This window comes from Macrobrachium nipponense, chromosome 7, assembly GCF_015104395.2.
Source record: "Macrobrachium nipponense isolate FS-2020 chromosome 7, ASM1510439v2, whole genome shotgun sequence".
Taxonomy (NCBI): domain Eukaryota; kingdom Metazoa; phylum Arthropoda; class Malacostraca; order Decapoda; family Palaemonidae; genus Macrobrachium; species Macrobrachium nipponense.
This window is the reverse complement of record NC_061109.1, coordinates 55202161-55207160: the sequence shown is the minus strand read 5'-3', so window position 1 is coordinate 55207160 and position 5000 is coordinate 55202161. Positions and strand designations below refer to the sequence as shown.

Here is a 5000-nt window from a genome sequence, read left to right as displayed (position 1 = left end):
ATGATTTGTAATTCGAAATTATAAAATGGAATTAATTCAGGGATCAATAATTAGCTTACTAAATTCAACTTTCTTGGAGGATGATTTGTAGCTGGCTTACTAAAATTATCTTTCAAAAAGGATTTGTAATTAGAATAATGAATATAATTTTCATAAAGGATGATTTATTGCCAACATGCTAGACCAAGCCCTTTTGAAGGATAATTTATAGACCGAATTAATTAAAATGTCCACTTCGATGATCTATAACTTGCATCCTAAATTTACCTTCCAAAAAGCATGATTTGTAATTAGTATGCTAAATTTAATTTTCTGAATGGGTGATTCATCACTAGCAAAGTAGACTAAACTCTTTTGAAGGATTATTTCTAACCAGCCAAAAAGACTTCATGGGGAATGATAGGTAAATAGCATACCAAATGACTTGACGGATGCTTTCTAACTATCGTAATTTGAACTTTTCCTTAAAAAGCAAGTCCTGAAGTTTTAATATCAGATCATTCAAGATTCCGTTTTTTGCAGTTCAACCGCTGATCTACGCACTGTACCTCAGTCGTGTTACTTTAACTTTTCCTTATACGTTTATAACCAATTGTTAAAGCATTTGCCAATTCGCGTATTTTGTCGAATAATGCATATTCATGACGTATAGAAATGCAGTAGGCAGTAATTCAAAATCTGGTTAACATGTGCAATATCACATGAGTTTGGTTCCAGTATTAATTGCGTGGTGGGAACAAGATAGTTGTGAATTAGATAGTGAGCAGGTACGTGACTTCTCAAATAACATAATGTGTGGTGTGTTTGATCAGACAGTACTGGGATGGATAGAACGTGACGGATACGGCTCGGATGAAAGGCATACTTGAATAGGGTTGTTTATGATCTTGAGTTCCGGCGGCTACTGAGGATTGCTGAAGAGTAAGGAAGGTCTTGAACAGTATATAATTGGATTTTTGTTAATTGTTTTTATTGCTAGGATTCTCTCTCTCTCTCTCTCTCTCTCTCTCTCTCTCTCTCTCTCTCTCTCTCTCTCTCTCTCTCTCTCTCTCTCTCTCTCTCTCTCTCTCTCTCTCTCTCTCTGAATGTCATGGTATTCTTATGGACAAAACTTGGTCATGGGAATCTTAAAATATGGATTATGTATACATACTTAGACTCGGGTATATATTTATCATAGTTTTACTATTCTTATCATTTGGAAAGTGCAACAGAATGATGTGATGAAGAATTGTAATGCGGACATAAAGATGTCGATGTAAGGGTAAGAGGAGATGTCATAAAGCTTGAGAGGCCAGACTCTAATTTCATTAATTATTTGGTGTATCGGTTTAAACATTCAATGGCTTTGGTCTGTATTAGGTTACAGCTCTTCCAACCGGGAAAAAGGTAACACCCCTATTTGCAGTTGGTTTTTATGGTCATTCTTGAAGTGCGTCATCTCCAGCCTGTTGCAGCGGCTCTTCTCTTCTAATGAGGAGTTGAAATTTGAAGTTAGTTTTACTAATTTTACTTGATTAGAATAAGTTATATACGATAATCTGGTCCGACAGATTTCCGATAATGGTTTTCTTATGAATACAGATTCTTGTTGCACAACAACAACAAACTCTCTCTCTCTCTCTCTCTCTCTCTCTCTCTCTCTCTCAATCCATAAAAACCAACTGCTTTTCTTTTCTTTTTTTACAGATAATATTCACAGGTAAGTGACACGTTTTGTTCAGTTTAGATAGCAGTTCCCTTTCCCTATTCATACCTCTTTCATTACCCTTGCAAGCTCACAGTAATTTGATTTTAACATCTGAGAATTTACGATTTTAATGTTAAAAATGTGTCGCAAGATTTTCATGGATAATGACAGTAGTGCTTTTTTTTCAGATTAATTTTATCCCATAAAATGTCATATCTAACCATCGCAGAAATAAATAATTTTTGAAAAAAAAATATATATATATATTTTTATATAGCTATATATATATATATATATATATATAATGTATATATATATGTATATATATATATATATATATATATATATATATATATATATATATATATATATTAAACATGTACTGTGACTATTGGTAAGTTGTTAAGCAGCATTTTTGCTTTTTCATATTAGACAAGGTTTTTGTGTAATCATCATAAGCATTTTAGTCAGCCAATTAAATAGGCTCTGCATTTCGTTGTGTACCTACTCCATCTGCATGTAGAACACTGTTTTAATAGTATATTATCTCTTGACTTTGGTATGGTATCCTCTGTCATCTCGGAAATAAAACTGGAATGAAATTATAATTCGTAAATCACTGAAGTCGGAGGTTGTTGTCATGGGGGGATCGAATCTGCCATATGACGAACCACTCGTTGATTATAATTCCCTTTTGGCGTTATGTCCGAGGCAGAGCAAATTGTTCAAAAACATTTTGCAGCTCAATGTTTGTGAGTTTAAAAAATGCCTTGGCGATGTTATAGAAAATCACGAGTAGCTACATGATTCAAATATATCGATAATCTTTCCAGGGGCTGGGGCGTTGAATACAGCCCGTAAGGTGTATATATATATATATATATATATATATATATATATATATATATATATATATATATATATATATATCACCTGTGTAGTGATATATATATATATATATATATATATATATATATATATATATATATATATATATATGTATGTGTGTGTGTATAATTATATATATACATATTATTGGACATGCAGTTATTATATGTATAAAGAGTAGTAGCAAATACTGTAAGAAATAAGCAGTAGCTGATATAATCAGAGATCAGTCTCACTATCAATATAAAATGAACGCAAATTTGATAGAGATTACGTTATTTTACGCACCCTTAATTGAAAAAAAAATGAGAGAAGAGAGAGAGAGAGAGAGAGAGAGAGAGAGAGAGAGACGACGCAGGGGAAATACTGGTGGGTATAAAAGTGTGGTGAACGAGATAGAGAGAGAGAGAGCAGAGAGAGAGAGAGAGAGAGAGAGAGAGAGAGAGAGAGAGCCTCCATTTTTATTACTGTTGTTGTTACAACCCATTTGAAACTGTCAGGCGGTCATTGTTCTGAGTTGTCAAGAATTGTGTCTGGACGTGGCTAAGCAGTATGTATATGTGGCCTCCTAAAATGTAAATGAAATTTTTTTTTTCTTTTATCCAGTAACGTAGCATTTTGATATCTGTGCGGTGATGCCAGATAAATGCTTCAATTCGTTCGTTTTGGAATATTTTTAACCATTAAGGGACGGGATAAATGTGTATTAAGCTGGCCCTTAGACCAGGCGAACTTTAAAGGTTGGCCAATTTAAGAAAAAAAAAAGAAGACATCATTGGAAACAGGATAAGTAAATGCACACGGTATAAAAAACATTAAAATATTTCTGTACTCTCCATGGGAAGTTGAAAGTGAAATTTTACAACACCGTGCAAGGCCTCTTCCAAGACACACGTAAATTTCTACCAAATTAAACATGTTTTTTTTCTAATAATTAATTTTATTTGATTTTGTAAAATTATAATTACAGCTCACGCAGTATCATAGTAGATAAGAAATCAGATCAGTAACAAATCCTAAGTATATTTATTGTAAAATATTCACGAGATTTACGGAGATGGGGAAATGCAGTCATTTTTTGTGAGGTATATGTTTTCTAATATTTATTTGCAAAATTACAATTATAACTGAAAAACATCACATGGCAGAGGGGCAATTCATTCCCCCCATCAAGTATCAATGCATGCTGAGCTGCTACAGTTGCCATTAGTCATTATGGATCATTGAAGTGATATGAACATCTTTCCCGCATATGAGTGAGCCTGTCCATCACTCAAAACCTGTTATAGATACTCATATGAAGATGCCCGTCCATTGCGTCAAAGTTGAAAGAGCGATGATTTAGGCTAATATGGTTTACTGTTTAAGTGTTAAAACCAGGTATGTAACTCTCTCTCTCTCTCTCTCTCTCTCTCTCTTCTCTCTCTTCGAATCACTTCAGGAGCAATTATCGTGAGACGGACATAGTCATCCCAGGTCCCAACCGCTAACTAACTTAGTGGATAAAGTTTGTGTCCATTTTTCCTATCTTGTTACAGTTGTGGATAATCCACACTTTCGTCTTTTCCCAGTGTTTTTGTCAGCCTGCGTATATCCTCGACGATTTTGATCTTCGAGAACTTTGTTAGAAGGCAATAAAAGTAATTTGGGTTTCTGCGACAGGCCTTTCATTGTGGATGGATATAATCGATTTAGTTGATTGTTATACGAGAAAACTAGTAACTATATATCTGAATGTAATTTGCAATTAAGAATTCTTTTATGAACATTCTTAGACTCTTCGATATTCTCATTAATTGCTCTAGTATTAGTGATTTGAAATTCATACGTATTTTGGATGATTTCTTGAGCTATATCGTTGAAGATGTATTTGTTTCTTCTAGTGAAAAAGCCATGTTTGTCGCATTTCGTCTCTAGCATTTTTTTTCTCCCGTTATGGTTAGTCCCATCATATTTTTGTGCATTTTGTAGTCCATTATTACTTGTATATTTTGTAGTTCAATACTTTGCTGAATGTTTACCACTCTCAGTGAGTAAAGATCTACATGGCACCCTGCTGTTGCTCAGTTGCTGAAGGAATATGTGGTCGAACGTGCATCAGTGTATCGAGTTTTATGACCATGGCAAAGGCATAGGATGTCTTGCAACTTTCAAGCTACTGTTTTAATGTTATAAAGTTCCTGATATAATTTTATAACTTGTGAACGTTTTAGCATCTCTCACCTCCAGTCTTCAATCTATTCCTTTTGAACCTTTTACATGACAACACCTTCCAAGAACTTTTTGTTCTTTATAGTGACTACTGATCCTATCAGAGACCTGGTATGTGATGTAAGACTTGCCACAAGATCCTGAGAAAGGGTTTATTCTTCGTCATCCGTGGCTTTTCATTACTATTCCACTGCTCATTCTTAGAAGTGTT

The 5000-nt window shown here is 34.0% G+C and overlaps 1 protein-coding gene across 1 annotated transcript in view; it reads right to left on the bottom strand.

The window, feature by feature from the left end:
* LOC135217748 (potassium voltage-gated channel subfamily KQT member 1-like) overlaps nt 1–5000 on the bottom strand; it is a 335873-nt gene that overhangs the window by 72091 nt on the left and 258782 nt on the right.